General features: G+C 48.3%; 1 long non-coding RNA gene across 2 annotated transcripts; it reads left to right on the plus strand.

Annotated features, from left to right (window-relative positions):
- Nucleotides 1-12: 12 nt before the first annotated feature.
- LOC146805637 (uncharacterized) lies at nt 13-5,128 on the plus strand. 2 transcript variants are annotated; one of them, XR_014967864.1, is made up of 2 exons: nt 13-130; nt 4,153-5,128. It is a non-coding gene; the product is annotated as an uncharacterized LOC146805637 (long non-coding RNA). The 2 variants fall into 2 exon arrangements; XR_014967865.1 differs by lacking the exon at nt 13-130 and adding an exon at nt 3,055-3,544.
- Nucleotides 5,129-22,090: the final 16,962 nt, after the last annotated feature.

Raw genomic sequence — 22,090 nt, forward strand, 5'->3', positions numbered from 1 at the left:
GCCGGAGATTGACGGCACCAGGAGCCACTGGAGAAGCAGCCCGGCTAGTGCGTATCTTGCTTGCCTTGCCTCCTACCTTTTGGAAATGACCCAGCCCCTCTGACAACCTCCAGCTTCTGACCAAAACAAGGTTAGGTAAAAACGGAGGGGTGGGCGGGGGCTTCCATTATAGGGATTGTTTTTGTTTGTTTATTCTTCTCGTTTTCTGTATTCCATTTGCATAACTATATAGTGATCGTCAAATGGAGGGACACGCGTGATACTAAATAGTGACATGTTCGTTATCTGTTTCCATCTCCCGGATATTTCTTCCATTTGAAAGTGCATACACGCCAACACACCCGATTGAGGAGGGCTCCCTAATTTTAAGCCTATGGCTTAATTTTACGTGTCTCTCGCCTAAAATCTCCTCTGCATCGATAAGTCAACATGGACCAACAATACCGATTTTTATTTTATTTCAAAATCACCCCCTTATCAGGTTCTAAATATTGGCATGTATTAACGTGTTTCATGTGCCGATAGAGGTTTGAGGGTGGTCTTAGCTCAAACATTTTAGGTCTCGCATTTTTTTTATCCTCGGCAGACAGGAGTCTGTACTCCCTCTCTCGCCTCCGTGACTGCGCACCGGAACGGCCCTAACATAAAATACTAATTATTATGGCTGTAAAGGGGGGCTTCCCTTGTCGAGGTGTCGCGGCACCCCGGCAGTCACCGGGTCTGAGGGGGAATGCGTAGTAGGCTCCGGGTCCGCCCCCTGTTCTCGTGCTTCTCCCGATTTGGAAATCCGCAGTGTTTACCCTGCGCGTCAGCTCAGCTCCCTCCCCTTGGCTGACGTCTGTGCCGGGCTATGTTTTTTTCCCAGGTAGCTACCAGGACGCCGTGCGATCTGCAAAGCAGAGGGGCCCCTGGAGTTTGCCTTTCCAGTCATAAATGCACAAAAGACAATAGGTCCTAGCCGTTCTGACCACTGCTGGTAATGGACGAGCAAACGCTGCCAGGAACCGTAGCTTTCCCTCCGCGGTCTCCCTTCACGGAAGCGGAGGTGCTGACGGCAGCGTGCCGGGTACATGCAGTCACTGTTACCTGCGCTGAGTCAAGGGCCCGCTGGGAAAGTGCGTAGCACAAACACGGCCAAGGAAAAGCACACAAGCCAGTACCGGGCCCTGTACTATAAATAGTTCCAGTGACGCGCGTCCTTGTTCCCAGTCTATTGTGCCCGGAGCGTGATTTTAAAAAGGGAAACGGTTGGAGCAGGTCTACTGCCAGCTGTCCAAAGCGCTTGTGCGGTCTGGCAGCTCACCAAGCGCTATTCTGACACACCTGGTCTTCCCGTCCACGTTTTTGGTGACAGCGCAAAAGATGGCGATAGGATACATGTTATTTCTTTGAGGGGTGGTGGAATGTGTTCTTCACCAGCTACTTTGTTCTGTAGGCCAATTGTAATTAACACAGCTAGTGGTCGAGCGCCTCGTTTGCTAGGGACGGATCTTCGAACGCATAGCACACGTAGGGCAATTTCGGCCTTTTGCAGGTGATAGCCACCATTCTTGCGGTGAAAAGCTGATCCGCAGAGTAGGATTTGTGCATTCTCCACGGGCCAGCGAATGTTGCAAATACAAACAAGGAGTAAAGTATTACATACTTCGTTTTTGGTGTTCGAATTAAAGTTTTGTCAGCATCAGCTGAGCTGGCGTGTAAGGTTGATGATCTGCTTAAAAGGTGCATGTATACACGTTTGAGTAACCGAGACAGACAGTGCTATATTTACTTTTTAATTACAGTTGTCATGGAATGCGGTTGTGATGCAGAATACACTGTCCGAATATTTCACTGTATTGAAGGAAACCGCGTGGGTCATATATATGCGAACTGCTCACATATAAGCGCTATGACGTAAAAAAAAATCGTAACCCCAAGAGCAGAACGCTGGCAGTGGTGTTGATCAGAGGTACAAGGAGGTACTAATAGGGTGAATAGTGGCTCCAACATCAGTGCAGCCACTACTAGCGACATCAGCTTATTTTTCTGTTCGATGGAGAAAAGAACGCACTGTTCAAAGAACAACTGCGTACAGACAGAATATTGTTTCCATGGGAAGTGCTGAGGGGCCCCTGCTACAAGAAGGCGGGCAAATAATCACTCGCCGCCTCTTGCAATTCAAAACACAAGCTCTGAAACGCAGCTGGAGGAATGCGTTTGGAGGCCACCGCGAAGGATCTCGGTCAGAGCAGAATTTGACCCCCCCACCCCCAAACACACGCTCTTGAAACGATGCAAGTGCAATGTTTTCTAGCCAGTGGCAACAGTGATGCCACGGAGCTCCACGTTTCATGATGTCTGGTGTGCGGTGAAGTGCCAAGCGCTTGGAGTTGGCATCTCCAATGCATTGAGCTCTGGTGCGTTCACCCCCCACCCCCCAAATAATACGAATTATTCCCAGGAGCAAAACGCCAGCTGGGAGAGGGGTGCCACTGATAGCTGCCTGTGTAATATGGCCAAAAAGGTGACCTTTGAAGCACGTATATCGGCTGGGATGGTTTCCAATTTTTGACCCACAAAATGACCCCGCCTACTCCATCCCCCATCCTGTCGGTTGGCACACACATATCTCTCGTCCCGTCAAATGTGTATCGAGCTTTCTTTTAGCAGTGTCTATGAAGGATGGCATGGCCCCTGGTTCAGGCTAGAAAAATGTCGATCCCCACCCCTCCACAGACTGGATAGCAAAAAAAACATATAGTTTGGCTACAGTAGGCCCCCAATGCCCTTGGGCCCTATCGCCACAATGTCTACTGAACAATTTATAGCTACGCCGACGGCCCCACCCCCCGTCTTTCCGCTGAAATTCAATGTATGTATATGTTTCAGTAACATAGACGTTTATTTGCCAAATGACCATAATTTGGCCTCCTGAGAGCTCTGGGCACAGGTATCTTTAGACTGTAGATCATATATGGAGGCTCAGAAAGAAAGACGTCCGCCAGAGCAGGTGTTTTTGATTTGTTTACGCACGAAGTCGCACCAGGCCACTTTGCCCCGTGCCCACCCCTCCCCCTAAAAGCCCGTGTACAGAGGAGGCGGAGACCCGGCACACTGCGCAGTGTTTTCCTTTTGGAGCCCTCCCAGCTTTGCTTTAGATGTGCGCACACAGCTGCTTGGAAGGGGGTGGGGGCGCTCCTGTCTGTAGACCGCACGCCTTCAGTGCCAGCCCAAGGATGCTGGATAAATAATGCAGCAGCCCGATGATGCGTGGTGCTTACGCAGCGGAATAAACGTGCCTTGACGCTTGGCTTCCAGTCATGCTCTCTGGCCGGAATATGTAACACTGGGCTTCACTGCTGGAAAACTGACAGGACAGCGACTCCCGGTGACAGCAACGCGCCAGTGCCACACCGACATTCCTTCAACACAATGTAATCTTTGTCTTGAGCTATAATTCCCAAAACGTTTACTCGTTTTAACTGTTTCCCGTGAACTAAAATAATAATTGAAACAGCCACCTGACACAGTCGTTTTTCAACTTACACGGTCAGATAGAAAGGTATGTCGTTGTTTTTGCCCTTTCATAACATTTTCACATATACACTATGGTCCCCTGCTCTTTTTCTTGTCACGATGGTCATTGCTGCTTGAGAGCACTTTTTTGTGTAGTGGATGAAAAACATCGACTCTTGATTGTTTAACAGTCGTGCACGCGTACTTATTATTTGCACGATGTTAAACTAGCGCCTCACAGTAAGCTATCATCCCATGGGCAGTGTATCCAATCCGGACCCTAGTATTCTCAGTGCTCCAAAAAACACAGCGGTTACAGGCGCTACGCTATATGTCAGAATTGAAACGCCAGTCTTAACATCTTTCATAATTAACTTTTAATTTGTCATTTCCTAATACTGTGTGCGGCAGCGCGTTCCCTGTCGGAAGTGGTGTCTACTCCTTCTATAACAGGATGACGGGGCTGTTTGTTTCCCATTCGAGGTGGTGCTGACTCGCCGTTCCCAACACGCCTAATGACGAGTGTTTTTCAGTACTTGTTTTCGTAAATTGATTGAAAGCTTTGGTCTGTTATCTGCTCTGGGAAAGCCGGCGCCCGCTGGCGATGTTTACACAGATTCTCTGAGCGGCTGTGTGTTTTTTTTCTTTCTCCAGATAGCTGCTTTGTCCTGTCTCCAAACGCTCGCTCCTGGCGCATCGTCCAGACACACGACAAGAGGCAGAACAGGACATGGCACGCACGTGCCCAGTGCTCTGTGTTTTTTAGTCTTGCCAAGTGTCCTATCTCGACGACAAGAGTGCGGCAAGACAACTCAGCGGAGACAAGCACCGGAGCGCCCGGAAGAGTCCAATAAAGACACGTTTCAGAAAGGAGGTGGGGGTACGGTTCGTCTGTAGTCTGACACTTGCAGTTCACAACATTTTAATTCATGAGAAGCATCGTGGTGATACCAGTGGTCGAAGTGGGGAATAAAAAGTAGGGGAACTGTGGGTGGAGGATCAGAGGGCGGGAATAACCAGAGGATTTGGTCAGTGGGCGGAGTCTGAGGTGTGGCCTTAAAGAGCAAAACATCCCAATATTTAGTACTTGTTTGTTATTTCAGTGACTATTTACACCTTATTACATTATTTAATTCAACCAATGGATACACATGTCTATTTAAGGTTTAATATGAGTTATTGACATTAAAATACATTCACAAAGTGGGGTACGTTTCCAATCACACAATGTACCAAATACTGCAATCGCAAACCATTTGTCTCCGATCCATGGAGTTTCTGTCACTAGCACTTCTCCCTTTTTTCACAAGAGCAGTTCAAACATGAGAATGGCAACATATCCTAGTTTGCAATTGTTTTCCGCATAATTATGGCTATGCCATATTTGCCACAAATGCATCATCAGCTTCATAATCTGATGATTGTAACTAATAAATTGTTTGCAGCTCAAACGGATCAAAAGTTACTAAAAAATGTGACTTGCTGAGAAGTGGACAGCCCTGTGCAAAGGTTGACTGGACACCTTTCTCACTGTTACATTTGTATGTTGAACTAGTACTAATAATGCAAAATCTTTGCAGAGACTGTTATTATGTGTAAAAATGTCAAAATAATAAAGTATTAGAAAATATACTGCATTATGCTGCAGCCTTTTTTTGTTGCATAATTTAGTCAACACTGCGGCATTATTTTTTCCTCCACTGCTGCATAATTCCAGTGGCCCAAAGCAGGTAGCACATGTAAAAGTACTTGTGCATGAAGCAGCGAGACCGTGAAGTTTGCAAACTTAGTGGCATGCAAATCGTGCATTGCCTATCCCTGGTGAGTTACACTACTACTGCTGAAACAAGGCCAGTGGAGGTACCAAAGGGTGAGGCGGACTAGCCTCAATGGTCCTGTGACGTCAGTGAGAGAGTCACTGCCGCTCAAGGGTGCTTCTTTATAGGCCTACCCGTGAGACTGGAGGCGAACTTCAGAATTGATTGTGGTGGACAGGCCTTCAAGGTTAACCCACACTTGCCACCGCTAGGGGCTAGGATCCACCTGCTGGTGCTAAGACACCAGGCCATCTAAGGTCTAGCACGGGAATGTGCTCTCTCAGGAGAGTGGTCTGGGGGACTGGTCATAAAGGCTGAACCTGGTTCCCAGTTACAAATTCAGCAGCTCTGGCCATAGAGCCACATCCTCTCCCACACTGAACACTTTACTGCCCCACTGAGAGAAACTTGCACTGCCTTCAGCTCATCCACAACCCAATTGCCCCCCGCTATAAACACCTGGATGGGACGCAATTGAAATTATGCACTAAACAAGAGTAATATGCTGCCTAAAAACAAAAAGTAACAACATCCTGGAAAGAGCAAACACTCAAAGGGAATGCTAAATTAGGTAAAATATGTGAAATGTAAGCAGGTACAACAAACAACATGGTGACCTTAAAGCTTTTACAGTCATTTGGAAATCAGTGAGAGCTTTTACCTGATAAGTTAAGGACATGGCTACAGTGCCCAGAAGGGATTCGTTGGTATGTGCATCGCGTGTATCCTTACAAAAATTTAGTATGGTTTAAAAAGACCACTTCCGTGAGCACGTAGGTGTGGTACACATTTTGTTTTGCAATCCACCCATCAACCAGGTATTGCCGTACCTCAGGAATGGTGCACGTCCCCACCTGGGAAAAACAATGCTGTTCAAAGAAAGGCGAGAAAACAAAAGTAGCGTTTCACTAACAAACTCTGTAAAGTGGCGCTATTTGCAACTACTCTGTATTGCTTTATTTAGAGATTTTTCATGCATTGAACCTTTTATTTCTCTGTGTCCCGAGGCTGCACTTTGGAATAGAACAATATTTCAAGCAAAAGTGTTTTTCTATTTTTGGATCCATTTCACAGGGGAACAGATAAACAAAAGGAGAGGAAAAAGAGGGTAAGAAGAGTTTCTTGAAGTCACGTTTATCAGCAAGACAGAAAAAGAGGGAATAAGAGGAATAAAGAGAGGGGGCAGCTGCCAGCAGCAGAGCAGGAGAAGTGGACACTCTCCTCATCTTCTCTGGGCAAGATGGAAAAGACAGAGTCCTTTTCCTTCTCTGCAAAACCGCCCGTCCTCGAACGGCCTCAAATCCAAGCCTCATCTATAAGTCGTGGCTTTTTTTGCCGTCCTGGGACGCATTCTTAAAAATAACAAGCATTTGCAATGCAATCAGTCTCACGTTTGCGGCCTTATATGAATTTACCTATGCAGCATATTATTGTGGGTACAGCAACATTTAAGCGTTTAAGCGCTTGGCATTGTACATGACAATGGCTTTTATTTATGTGTTTTAAACCCAACACATATATAAAAGTTATTGTTATTTTTAATGCCAATAGCTCAAACTCTTTTAACTGCATTTCTTCCCACTTGGATTAATTATGGACGCACCCAAATAGTATTGTTTATAGTTACCTTATTCTCCTTACAATTATCGTATTTGCCAAGTTTCCTTTTCATAAAAATGTTGCTTATAGCAGCCCTATCATGCACAGCAGCTAACCCACGCACACTAAAGCGAGGCAGGTGCAACGCAAGAGCGGAGCCCTAGTTTTCACCACCTTTGCTTCCACAAAGTCTGCAGAGCACGACTGGCGCCCTGGTCCCTTTAGCACAGTGGCTAAAACCTGCACAGCACCTATCCTCTGCATAGCAGCTAAACTCTGCACAGCAGGGTGAGGCATGTGCAGTGCAAGTCTAGGTCTGAAGCGATTTACTGAAGAAACTTTATAAGTGTACATTGGCAAGAGATGACCGTGTCACTTGAGCGCAACCATGGCCGTCTTTTAGGAGCACTAAGGGGTAGGAGCTACTACCTGCGGCTTATCATTTAGTGCCAGTGTCACGGTCCTTCCTGCTGTAGGCAGCAAAAGGAAGAGAAAGTAAGCACGACTTCTAGGAGTCTTGAGGACTTTCCTTATAATTCTTTCCACCTACCCCTCAGCAGCATGTATGAGGCAGGGATGCAGCAGAGTACTGTTAGTACGGCTGAGTTGCGGTTCGTAGGACGCTAATTGTTTTGTATGTTTGCGCTCACAACTGTTTTAAAAATTTTTTTAAATCCACTTACTTGTTGTCACCTGGAGCTGCCCTGCACCCCGGTCCGTCGCGGCAAGTGCCGATCGAACGGAGGGTGGACCTTGGGCTTGACTCCTCCCCCTCCCCCCACCACTTCCGGGGCACTGGGGTCAAAAACACTGGCTTGGCGAACGCGCAGCGGATGCAGCAGAGTACTGTTAGTACGGCTGAGTTGCGGTTCGTAGGACGCTAATTGTTTTGTATGTTTGCGCTCACAACTGTTTTTAAAATTTTTTTTAAATCCACTTACTTGTTGTCACCTGGAGCTGCCCTGCACCCCGGTCCGTCGCGGCAAGTGCCGATCGAACGGAGGGTGGACCTTGGGCTTGACTCCTCCCCCTCCCCCCACCACTTCCGGGGCACTGGAGTCAAAAACACTGGCTTGGCGAACGCGCAGCGGATGCAGCAGAGTACTGTTAGTACGGCTGAGTTGCGGTTCGTAGGACGCTAATTGTTTTGTATGTTTGCGCTCACAACTGTTTTAAATTTTTTTTTAAATCCACTTACTTTTTGTCACCTGGAGCTGCCCTGCACCACGGTCCGTCGCGGCAAGTGCCGATCGAACGGAGGGTGGACCTTGGGCTTGACTCCTCCCCCTCCCCCCACCACTTCCGGGGCACTGGAGTCAGAAACACTGGCTTGGCGAACGCGCAGCGGGCGCGCCGAAGGCGCGCCAAAGGCAAGCCCGTCTGCGCCCGTCCACGCCCAACCGGAACCAGGGGCCACAATCCCTGGCCCCCACATATCCCAGGTCAGGACATACAGTTCATTAGACATTTACAACATTGGGGCCAGGGCGGCTGTCCACTGCGCACATATCTATGCACCAGCCGACCTTCCCCCTCATTGCCTTGGATGTAAACACTCCTTTTATAATACCACAGTACTACCCACGACGCAGGAATACCATATGTATTTATTAAATTGTAGATCACTCCCGAGACATAGTATACAAATCGCTCTACTACTTGAGGAGCGCAAGCTGGACGCCGTCTTTTTGACAGAAACCTGGCTCACCCCCCATTCAGAGCCACACATAATCTCTGTCTTACCCCCTGGTTTTCAAATCCATAGACTGGACCGGATAGAGGGTAGAGGAGGAGGTCTGGCTATTATTCTGAAAGACCAGTACCAGTGCCGCATTACGACCGAAACCATCCCTGAATGCGAGAGCCTAGCTTTTAGCATCGAATTTACTGCTAACAGCTCCTTCTCTGGCACTCTAATATACCGTCCCCCAGAGCCGGCTAAACTGTTCCATAAATCTCTTCCCGACATCATAGCTAAACGAGCCATGGCTTTAGCTAACTATACTATGTTGGGAGATATTAATTTTCATTTTAATTCTTCCATAGACCATATTGCTATGGAACTAACTGACGATCTGGCAGCCCTACAGCTAATTCAGCGGGTCACAGCCCCTACCCATGAAAAAGGCAATTTACTCGACCCAATTTTTAGCAACTGTCTCCAATTGATGGTGGGTCATCCCATCTCCCTCCCCTGGTCCGATCACTTTTTAATCCCGCTGACCTGGGTCACCAGCAAACTCTCCACGCCTGTCCCCCAAGTAAAAGCTATGAGGAACTAGCCTAAACTTCCTGTGGAAGTGTGGTGCAGGAACTTAGAATCCACCCGCCCATCCCTCCATACAGACCCTAACTTGGCGAACAAGGATTATGAGGGCTGGATTACAAACTCACTGGAGACTATTCTTCCCTGTCGGAAAGTCACATCAAAAAGACTGCAGAAATCAGCACCCTGGTTCTCAGACACCCTAAGGCAGGGGTCTTCAATCTGTGGGGCGCGACCCCCAGGGGGGGCGTGGACTCACATAAAGGGGGTCGCGCATTCCCGATCACACTCCTGCCTGGATCCGGAATCCAAAACGTGTGCTCTTTGTTTTGAATTCCGAAGAGTGCATTTCAATGTGCTCTCTGATTGGAGAACATCGGAAAACAAGGCTTCGAAGAACTGGTGAGTCAGCTGCCTCTTCCTTTCTCCACATCCACTATGCCCTACTTTTCACCCCATAGACATACACACATACACCCAGAAATGCCAACCCTCCCGATTCAGGCGGGAGACTACCGATTTCAAGGCTAGTCTCCCGCCTCCCGATCCCTGCAAGCAAAAACCCGATTCCTCGGGGTTTCAGCTGACAGGGCTTGGTATTGTGTAACAGGCTAATTTTTCCAGCAATAGTCAGAGTGGCGATGCAGGGGCTCTAGAAGGGGTGAAAAACCAACACAGCCTCGTTGGCAAGTAAATGGTCTTTTAAAGACCTGTGAAGTACGGGGGGGGGGCTGTGTGTTTGCACTGTTTGAAGCTGTTTCAGCCCGGGCTGAAACACGGGGGGAGGGGGGGATGCACTGCCAGCAACTTGCCAGGCCATTGCACAACACTTGCATCACCTGCCATTGCCTCCATGCTTCTGAAAGGTAAAAAAAACGTGCATTTGTGTTTCGAAAATGTCCGATCCTGCAGCAGCTCACTTCCAAAGCCCATACATGTCAGTAACCCGATTCAAGGCCATAGTCTCCCGATTTTTTTTTTTTTTTAATCTCCCACTTTGCTCTTCTGAAATGTTGGCATGTATGCATACACCCCTCACCTTTATTTCAAACTATGCTATTTCTGAAACCTGGCTACATTACAAAAGTAACATTTATTTATGTTCACTTCCTCTTTCACACTGACTGCATAAGCCTTTTTACTCTCCTATTCTGCGTGGTCCCTTGATTTCTTTGAAATCGATTTTTAACAGCATCATTCCGCCGCTACTAGGTGACATCAAACAACAGCAAAGTACTGAAATTATGTATGTGCTATGAATGTGTACGTGGGCTATTTTCCAAAATCATGCATTAGGAATGGATTATGAGTTCGCAGATCGCAGTGATCTGGGTCTGGTGGCTCAGTAAACTTTTGTACATGTTCCAGGAGTTTCTCTTTGACCACATGTTCACAGGTTCGAACTTCGGTGAGTGCACTCTGCCTTCCATCCTTACGAGGTTGATAAAATAACTATTGTTGAGTTTGGTAAAAATAAACATCAGTTATCTGTCAGTGACACCAAGGGGCCTTCTTGGGGTGAGCTGGACACTCTGCAAATATGCCTATTGTTTAGATATCAAGTGAATGAGTATTCAGGCAAGGCATCAGAGGTAAAATTTAAGAAAGTGGCAGTGTGCCATTGTTTCTACCTTGCAATGAAATGTCTTGGCCTGAATAGTATTTATTAGCTTGAATGTATATTGTGGGAAGGTATTTTAAGTTTTTTAATAAAAATCAATGTTTTGTTCAAGTACTGTTAGCCAAAAGGTGGATGGAAGACACACTGATAAAGTTAACATGTTAATGGAGCCTCCTGTGCCTCAAAACATACCTACACTGCACTCATATTTTAATCTTCATTACTATCATCATAGATTCTGGCAGCATTATGAACAGTCTTGTACCAGTTCTATACTTTATCAGAGCACACCGCATCTTGCATCAGTGGGTCTTTAGAGGCTTTCCAGAGACAAAAAATTTCTTTTGATACTGTGATGTGAAAGGCTCTTAGACTCCGTGATCTCTCTTCCTATGGCACAGAAGCAACGGTCTTCCTTTCAAAGTGGATAGACCGGAGCAGGCAATATCATTTGCTTCATGCAAACATAATCCCACACTCAAATTGGCCCATTATGGGAGATGGAAAAAAATTGTTGTCCTCTGGTAGTCAAATTATATAAACATGTGCAGTAACTATCCACACATCTTACCAGGCCATTATTAGTTGGTAAATACCCAGATAACAGTTTGAACATTACTGCTTGCTTTATTCCTAGACTTATTCATTTGTCAAGTGAGCAAGGCGCCATAGCTGATGAACACCAATTCTGAATATCAATTAAAGAGTGAAATACAACATGCCAATAGTGAACGTTAGAGTTGCAGTGCAAGAAACGCAACAAGGTATAGACTGCAATAAGCATATTTGTGAAACAGGAGACAATAGCTGCAAATATTTGCTATACTTTTGGAGGGAAAAAAGTGATAAGAACAGAACACCTGTCCACAAAGGAGGGTGTTCATGGTCAGGCCCCAGAGCCTAACCAACTTTACTATCACAGCTTCATGTGGGCTTATTTGAATTGTAACCATTTAAGGATCAGTTTGTGGAGTCGTTTCTTTTTTTGGTGGAGTTTTACATAGCACAAACTAGACCTGAAGGCATCTTTACATGAGCACCAGTTATGATACAGAGGGACACATTAATTTTTGTTAGGCATGAGGCGACTAAGTGATTTGCCCAGAATCACAAAATGTTGAGCGCCCTTGCCGAGACTAACCCGGTTCCCGAGCTCCGAGGCCGACCACCCTAGCCGTTATGCCATATTCTAGTAGTGATGTAATGAAAATAGTAAAAAAAAACTATGGACGCTCTTCACACATGGCAGGAATTGGGTACAAACTGCAGCACATTTTCTGTTACTTTGCAGCATATGGGCTCACGTACAGTAACTAACTGATAGAGGACATTATGAGGTTGGTAATTCTGCCATTTAGGGTGCATCGAATCATTTCATTTTGAGACATACATCTTTACACAATCAAGCCTGTAATCTTCTGGTCACAACAGTACTTGTCTGTTGAACAGAAGTGGTGGGGATTTGAACATGCCAACCCTCAGGGTTGTATAAACTCTCAATCATTTGTGTAGGCTCTTCACAGAACTTGTGAGTAAGCTGCCTCTTACCCCGCCTTCCTCCACATCCACCATGCCCTGGCTTTTCACTCCTCAGACACACACACAAACATACATGCACGCACACAGGCACCCATTCTTATTTACAAGAATTCTCCTAAAGATGTTTCCCAGAATACTTTATTCCCCCTGGAAGATTTGTTCATTTAAAACAATCCGCGTTCTACTGCTGATGGCACTGGTTACATTTCCACCATCTCTCTGTTGCTACCCTCACCCCCTTTATTTTCACTCTCACCCTTTCCCCATTGATGTCTTTGGTATTCCTCTGCTCTGCCCCTGCTGTTGCCGCTCTCCTGTTTCCGTTTTTGTCATGCTGGCTTGAGGAAAGCCCTCAAAGGCTATCCTGGGCTCCTGGTGTTGGGGGTGTGGGGGGGGTTGAGTGAGGTTCACTGGGGGTGAGGGGGTGCTGTGCCTCCGAAAGTAACAATCTTTTCAAACAAAAAGAGTTTTTTGAAGACAAAACTAGCCAGTTCCAGCACAATTCAATCTTGCGTTATCATTGAGTATTCAACACATGAAATAAGAAGAATACAGCCAGAGGCATCACGTGTTGTGTGCACTCGGATCCGAGCTCTCAGGGGGCTAGGTGAGTGTCTTTTACTTTTTTTCCGAGGCAGGGTTGGGGCAGCGCAGCTGTGGTGCCAGCTGCAGGTGCTCTGCCCCTATTAGAAATGGCACTGCCATCATGCAGCTGACAGTGGGGGCCGGAAGGGGTGAGGGGGGCTTGGAGGGAGCATAACACTGAAGGGATGAATGAGAAGAGCCCAGTCTGTGTGTGATTATTAGGTATTGAGAGAACGGGCCAGACATACTTTAATTGACAGATGAGAGGGATGGAAGGCAGGGGGTGGGAGAAAAGAGGCGTGAGTGAACTGCTTAACTCAGCACAACACCTCCAGGGTTTTAAGGGACCACTACTGCTCTCGGCCAGGTGAGCTTCTAATGTGCCGACATGTATTCCTGTGGGGTGGAAGGCCCTTCACAAAGGTTGACTAGACATCTTTCTGTTGTTCATTCCTGTATTTTGGTTATAAACTGGTACTGATGAGGTGAAATCTTGCCCAGTCTTATTGTGTGTAAAAAAATGTCAAAATAATAAAGCAATACTACCCCAAAATATGCTTTATCACATAACATTATTTACATTTTCTTACCACACAATTTAGTCAGCCCTGCCTCATAATTTGGTCAATCCCTGCCTCATAATTTCAGTTGCCCTTCCAATAGGGCAGTCTGGAGGTGCTCAAAGGGCTGACAAGTCAGGTCAGTGAGTGGGTTGTTTTTTTTAGCTGCTCGCTGGCCTGTTTTCTGGTCTGGTGGACTGTATCAATCTTGATTTCTGTGCTACTACCACAAATACTGTCTGCAGGAAGCGAAAATGCATATAGTCTCCCATGCCTTACAAAGCACTTATATAGCTTGGTCTTTATAAGTTTAAAACTGCCACTTAATTTGGTCCTCCCCTGCCTCATAATTCAAGTTGCCCTGCCTATAGGGTAGTCTGGTAGTGCCCAAAGGGTAGCCAGTCAGTGTGTGGGTTTTTTTATGGTCAGGTGGAGCGTTTTTACTCTTGATTTCTGTGCTACTTCCACAAATATTTTCTGCAGAAGCACAAATGCATGCAGTCTACCATTACTTGCAAAACACCTATACAGCTCAATCCATTACAGGTTTAAAACTGCCCGCTTTACAAACAAGTGACTCTTTTTTTAGATCTCATATACACTGCCCTCACATGCAGTAAACTTCTTTGTCCACTCAGTGCTATATCCCTTATAGCTCAGTGAGCTCCAGTGATGAGTGAGAGGGCAGGCGACATTTGGTGGCACTAGTGGAAGCAAGTGAGTGTCAAGCATCTACAAATTGACCGTCTGTCAGGAGAAAAACAGGCACACCCATCACATTAGTTCAGAAATGTATCGTCACCCAAATAGGTTTTGTCAAATTATGCTTTGCTTGGGAAAAATAAAGTATTGTTGTGCATTTTTGGGCAATTCTTTTTGGAGACTTTATGTTTGAACTGAGTAGTAAGCCTGTGACTCCAATTCACAGTCAGCCACAAACCTTTGATTTGCTAAACACTGTTTAATAATATTTTCCCACCATAAAAATGATTTGCTGTGGGTACTTCGGGGCGTTTATTCTTGTCAATGATGAGGAGTACCAAGTTCTAGAAATTTTTGTCCGGAGGGGGGTCCTCAAGCCAGAAAATTTTGACAGGGGGGTCTCGGCATCAAAAAGTTTGAGGACCTCTGCCCTAAGGGAACAAAAATGCCTATGTAGGAAACGAGAGCGAGCATGGCGCATAGATTCCCTACCGGAGAAAAAGTTGCAATATAGGGAAGCAATCAAGGCCTATAGAGACGGGGTAAGGGAGGCCCAGGCTGCCTATATTGCAGACAAAATCATGGAAGCCAAGTCCAAACCTAGGGAAATTTTTCACCTGGTTAAAAAATGCACCAGATTAAATACACCTACAACTCTGCCAAAAACGCAAGATCAGTGCAATGAGCTAGAGGAATTTTTCCATGATAAAGTTTCTCGGATTTATTCCTCTTTCTCGACAGCAACCTCAAATTCTGGAGGTGCGGCGGAAGCACCCTCGAAAAATCCTATCCGCCCAGGCCAACCAACTTTAGAACATTTCCCTCCTCTAGACCTCGACACCCTGAACATGCTGGCTCGGCAAGTCAAATCCGGCTCTCCACGCGATCCAGCTCCACCGGAGATTATGCTGCGGACAAGTCTAACCACTTTTCCCGTAATTCTGGAACTATTAAATTCCTCGATCTCATCTTGTATTATGCCCACCGTTTGGAAAAGAGCCATGGTACGGGCACTGTTAAAAAAACCAAATCTTGACCCAGAAGACCACGCCAATTATCGCCCCATTTCATTGCTCCCCTGGGCAAGTAAGATCCTGGAAAAATACATAAACACCCAGCTGATTCAGTTCCTAGAGAACAACCTACTACTAGATATGACTCAGACAGGCTTCAGACCCAGGCACGGAACTGAGACTGCGCTGCTGGCAGTCACTGAAGAGTCACGGAGGATACTGGATCAGGGAGGATCAGTGGCAGTGATCCTCCTTGACCTAAGTGCTGCCTTTGATACGGTCAGGTATACCACCTTACTGAACCGTCTCCTTGACATCGGGGTAACAGGCAATGCACTGAGGTGGTTTGACTCTTTTTTGACTGACAGATCGTTCCAGATCTTTGACGGGGACACAGTGTCTGTCAGCAAATCACTGAGCTGTGGGGTTCCGCAGGGTTCCTCCTTGAGCCCTGCGTTGTTCAACATATACATGAAACCACTCGCTGGGATCGTCGAACCGCATGGTATTAAGATCATATCATATGCGGACGATACCCAGCTAGTGGTCTCATTGACGCAGGAGGGCACCAGGCAAAATTCGTCAGGCTTGATGAAATGTCTGGAGGAGGTCAACGGTTGGATGACAGCCTCCTCCTTAAAACTCAATGGAGACAAGACTGAGCTCATGCTCTTGGGCCCAGCATCACCAGTACCATTTACCTCCTTATGGCCCTCATGTCTGGGTACTCCCCCTATCCCCAAAGAGAATGTAAAGAGCCTGGGAATTTGGTTGGACAAAAATCTTACATTTACTCATCAGGCCACCAAGTTATCTGCCACATGTTTCGGCCTGCTCAGAACACTCAGAAAAGTTCTGCCTCTTTTACCAATGGAGGCCAAACAGGTGGCAGTACAAGGCCTGATACAGTCCCGGTTGGATTTCAATAACGCCCTCTACGTGGGAGCCCCAGAACTGACTCTACGGAAGTTACAGGTTGTGCAGAACTGCGCAGCCCGTACCCTGCTTAACATTCCACGTACGCAGTCATCCAGACCTGGACTAAAAAGTCTACACTGGCTGCCGGTGAAGCAGCGAGTGGCTTTTAAGGCACTATGTATCTCACATCATGCCTTCTGGAAAACAGGTCCAGCAATAAATGACAATCTAGTCACCCGCTATCACCCAAGCAGGAATCTACGCTCCACCGAAGCCTTTTTGGCCGTGGTTCCAAAAGTTAAGAGAGCGAGAACTGGAGGCAGAATGTTCACTCTGAATGCCTCAAAACTGTGGAATTCACTCCCTCTTCAGCTCAGATGCAACCCCAACTTGCAATCTTTCCGCAAACAATTAAAGACCCTTCTGTTTGCTAGGTCCAACCTGTCCTAAACTTCTACCGTACCTCCCAACTCTGTCTACATCCTTAGCGCTTGGACGCCCGTGGGGCAGCAATCGCGCTTTACAAATCGATATACAATACAATACAATACAGGTGAGTGGCTGAGGTGGGGGAAATACGGATCACCCCCGTTATTTCATCAGTTCAAAGGGCGCTGATGGAACTTTCTCTACTCTTAGCTATTATAGTGAATCATTGTCTATTTTTGGTCCTGGACTTAAACTTACAAATCACTGTTCAATGTGTTTCCGCAGCTGGCTTTAACAACACAAAGAAGACTCGCCTTCCCAGAATGCAGTGGTTTCACAAATTAAGACATGGGACTGCCACTAACAAGACACCCCTGTCTCCTGGACACATCTAACCTGGTAACCATAGGAAAGGCCTGCAGACTCACCTCTTTCAAGCAGTTGGAACTTGCATCCATTTAATGTGTGGAATCTCAAACCAGTCCTGGATTTAGACCCCTGCAACAAGATGTGTCGTGGGGCTTATATTTTCCCTTTTAACATTAGTAGTATGGGCTTAAAATCTGCATCACTAATGAGAGATGTCACACATGGCATGAGACCCCTTGGCAGCTGAGTCCCTTCTTAAGTGGCAGGACAGCTAGGTTGACAGCGCCATCTACCACCTTCCAACTTAACCTATTACAAACCCTACAGGTCTGAAGTTAGTATGTGGGTGCTTCACAAAATAAAAACACGGGAAATGCTGATTTATGACACATTTCTATTACTTTTACGGCACAGATACTTTTTCGACCCAAATGCCCGTTAATTATTCACCTTAGGGCGAGAGGTTATTGTGATTGTTGCAGTATTCGAACGTGTTTGTGTTCTGCATCTGGTATTACACATTCGGGCAAGCATGGCTCCCTGCCGCTCACCATTGTCATTACTGGGTCACATGTGAAAGTTCCCAGAGACAATGAGTTGGCCACATATGCTTGCAGGTCCCACGAAGCTGGGTGCTTTCTTTTTATTGGACAAGCAGTTCCTATGCATTGAACAACATTGGAGCAATTACATGTGTAGACTCAATAGTTTAGAGGCATGTAAAAAGGTCCCTCCTAGACAATATGAGTTTGGAAGACATGATTAATATCCCCCAAAATGTGTGCTAATGAACCCAAACACACTCCCCCGGTTTCTTACAAAATGTTACTGGTGACATTTTAGCTGTCATCAAAATCATAACAAGGTATAAGAAGGCGAGGCGCACCCTTTCTGATCCCAGCCATGAGAAAAAAGCAACATAGAATGCGCCGAAATGTAAACCAGAGAGCAAATATACGCCTTCAAGTTTCTGACACATACAGAAATGCGCCGAGTGACATCTGAGCTGCAACAGCCGCTGCAGCCAGCAAACCACAACACACAAGCACAGGGCAGGGAGGTGGACTTACAGCGAGGTTTGTGCAGGAAGGAAGGTAAGGTTACACCGGGCTGGGGCTCCTCCCTTCTGGTGTCTTTCGGGGGTCTTCGATGTAGCTGAAGGGAAAGAAGGAGGTTCCCGCTCCTAGTTTAGGGCTGCAAAGAGCTGCAGCAGATCCAACACCGAGTCCCAACACGTGCAAAAGGCAGGGCTGCTGCCCGGGGCTCTGGGTCCAGGTTCGGCACCAGCACCCTCACCTCTCCCGCCTCCTTTCAAAGTTAAACACAGAGGGAGGGGTGCTCGTGCTCCTGCCCATCGCACCTCTGACAGGTAGAGAGAAGGGAGGGACCCCTGGGCTGTAAGCGAGGATACACACGCAAAAACGGAGCCGTGATGCTAGCGTGAAGGGAAACCACATTTCCTGTGCAACAAGTACTTTTGAAATCTTCATATGTATGTGTTTACTTGTATATACAGATTGCGCATTTGGTCGTGCAGAGACTGTTTTAGTTAAATAACTAAAGCGCGAACTTAACTTAAACTAGAGTCAAGAAGCACATTTTAGAGATGTCAGTTTGATTCTTCAGCCCCCACATCCTGACGCCCTACACGCACGGGGTCTCGAGCCTGCAACCGCGCGCTTCGCAGTGTCCCCTTGAAGTGCGGTTTATTAGCAGTGAGCGCAGCAGAGCACGGTATTACTAATCCAAGGCCCCGGAAGTAATGGTCCAGCCGCTCACGGGCCACAGCCGCCATGTGAGTGGCGAAGAGAAATGTCAGACACAAACAAGCATTGGCAATACAATAGCAATCGCATTTACCAGAGACATTGCATTTAAAACGGGAGTGCGGGCGGGCGTATAGCATTTACCAGAGACATTGCATTTAAAACGGGAGTGCGGGCGGGCGCAAGCAAGCAAGAGCATGACCGGGAGTGCATGGGGAAGGGGGCGGGGCACCCAAGAAGTCACGAAGGGACGGAAAGAAAGTAGTCTGTGCAGTGAAGGGGCCAGTAGCCATGGAAGGATACAAATGACTGACATGGCTGTCATGGGGCGGGACTAACAAGTTTAAAACCAATCGGAAGGCAGCATTTATAACCTAAGCCAATGAAGGAGATGGGCTGGATAGTGAAGCTTCCACACTATAGTGTATACTGCATGCCTCGCAAAGCGAAGGCAGCACATTCGTGCTGCATCGCTAGGCGAGACCTAAAAAAGTAGGGGAACGGATTTCACTAATCTAAAGAAGTAGGGGCATGCCGTGCCCTGCCGATCCCGCCCACTTCGACCACTGGGGGATACCTCAAAGGATGACACCCACCAACATCCAAATAAAGGAGACCACATTTTTTGTAAGAGTAAAAGCAGCAGTTTATTGGGTGATTTCACTTGCAGGCAGTCTTTTCAAATTCACTTTGCTATCCTAATTGAAATAGAAGATTTGTGTGTAGTATTGCTCTATTACTTACTGGTAATCTTCATTACTCCGGGTCCCGTTGTCCTCGTCCCATTCATAACAAAGTGGAGATGACCATCTCCCGACAGAAAAAAACGAAAGGAATGCTGGGACCCTAATACTACCCCTCCCACCGGGAGTACATAAGCAGTACTTACCCAGCATCCCACCTGTACAACCAAGCCCAGACAGGAAGGCCGGCCGCCTGGGCGGGAGGGAGGGAAGTACAAATGGGACGAGGACAACGGGACCCGGAGTAATGAAGATTACCGGTAAGTAATAGAGCATTATTCCCAGGTCCTTTATGTCCTCGTCCCATTCATAACAAAGTGGAGAATACCAAAGCAGAAAACCAGCCTTCCGAACCCACAAGCACACCCAGGAAACCACAACAAAAGCAGCAACCCAAGGGAGCACCGAGAAGGAGGGAAAGGGGGACCGCAGGAAGCAACCGGCCCGCCACCCAGAACAGGACAGCAGGGACCAAACAAGGACCGGAGACAATCAAGAAAGAAAATGAAGGCCATGGCCCCAACAAGGAGGCCACCAACCAGAGAAACTGGAGACAGGGCAACCAGTACCAAGACCCAAAGGACACAGCCAAGGAACCCACCGACTGCCCAGCCCAGAACCACAAGGAGGGCCCACAGGACCCGGCAGCCACACAACACAGAGCAAACAGGAACCGCCCCAAAGAAGGCCAAAGAAACAAGCCAAGACCGTCCAACAGAGCGCAGGCCCAAGCACTCAGACCAGCAAGGAAGGAGGAAAGCACAGGCCAGAAACCGTCCCACCTCATCAAACTGAACGACCCGGCCCCAGAGAGCCCAGAGGAGAAAGCCAACCAAACCCCGCAGAGGAGGCCCAGGAACCAGGAAGAAAAAACAGCACCCCCAGGGCCACCAAACCACAACCACCAAGCACCAAGCCCCGAAGGAGGAGCCGCAGCAAGAGCCCAGGGGCCGAACAGGAGCGAGACCCCAACCAAACCAACAAGGACAGGGAAGGAGACAGAGACCCGAAACCCCAGGAGGCCCAAAAACCCCACAGGGAAAGAGGCCGCAAACCAAACCAGGAAGGCCACCAAACCCAGAACAGCAAGGGCAGAGGAGACCAATCCAAAGACCACAGGACAGAGACACCCCCAGAAAGAACCAGCCGAAAGCCGACCAACAAAGGAGAGGCCAACAAGACCGGGAACCAACAATGAACAAACCCAACAAGGGCGGGGACAGAGCCAGCGGCCACAACCCCCAAAAAAACCCCAACCCAAAAATGGAGGGAAATCAAGGCAGGACGGGAGCCCAGAGCAACCGGGAACACCCAGCAGCCCCCGAACCAGGAAACAACCAGGCAGGAACCCACCGAACCATAGAGGGCAGAAAAAAGAGGCGCCAACACGGCAGAGGACTGCACAGGCACCCCAACCCAGGCCAAGCAAGCAGCAAGGGCAGGAGCAGCCGAAAAAAGTAACGGTCCCAGGGTGCACAGCACCCAGACCAAAAGGCCACCAGGCCCGACCCCAGCAACACCAGAGAGGAGGTAAGAAAATAGCACAAACCAGGGCAACAAATGCCAAAGGAACCAGGAAGCCAGGACCAGAGTCTAGCAGCCCGACGACGCAGGAGGACCCGCAGGCCCAACCAAACCCCGGAAGGAGCCCACGCAGCGCCCAGGCCAAAGCAAAGGGCAGGGAGGCCGAGGAGGAAGCAGAGAAGGCAGAGTGCCAAGCAGCAGGAAAACCCCAGACAACCCGCAGCCAGGAGGGAGGACCCTACAGAGGAAAGAGCACCATAGAACCGCACCCCAACCAGAGAGAGGCGGGCTGGGCACCCAAACTGACACACACTGGGAACAAAGGCTGGGGAAGCATGGGGGGCAGAAGCGAGCCAGGACACCAGAACTAGGATACAACCAGGAACGCCCAGCAAAACACACCACAGAGCAGGCCGAAAAGCGACAGCACAGCCGGAAAGCCAAGGAGGCACTGCCCAAGGCCACCCGGAACCAGCAGGAAGCCGGCAGACCCGAAGACACAGGACCCCACACAGGCCCCAACACAGGCGAAACAAGCCCGGGAAGAGAACCGCCGGCAGGAGAATGCCCCGAAGGACCCACCAGGACGCAGCCACGACCGCACAGCGCCCGGCCAGGACACAAAAAGAGAGCCCAAAAAGCGACCAACAGCCACACAAGACCCTGCAGGAGCGGAGAAGCCCCAGCAGACAACCATCCAGGCACCCACCTCAGGAACCAGATGAGACCAGAACCCCTCAGGGAGCAACGCACCAGAGCGCAGACGAACCAAGAGGCCGACAGCACCCGGCAGTCCCAGAAGGCCACGCAGGCACCAACCTGGCCCGACCACGCACAGCCACGGAGAGCTGACGCCCAGAACAGAAGAGGGAAAACAGGCGCCAAGCCAAGGACAAGCCAAGGACAAGGCAGCGGCGAAAGACAGCCAGGCCCAAACAGCAGCGGCACGAACCCCAGGGACCAAAAGGCGAACCGCCACCAGAATCACATCCCGGGGGGAGAGACGCCAAAGAAAGGAAGAGTAGGCCCCCAACCACACCAGCCAGAGAAGCCACCAGGCATTCCCAGGAGTCCACAACCGGGAACAAAACAGGCAGAAATGGAGGCAGACCCAGGAGGGGCGGCCAGGAAACCCCCGAAG

This window comes from Triturus cristatus, chromosome 8, assembly GCF_964204655.1.
Source record: "Triturus cristatus chromosome 8, aTriCri1.1, whole genome shotgun sequence".
Taxonomy (NCBI): domain Eukaryota; kingdom Metazoa; phylum Chordata; class Amphibia; order Caudata; family Salamandridae; genus Triturus; species Triturus cristatus.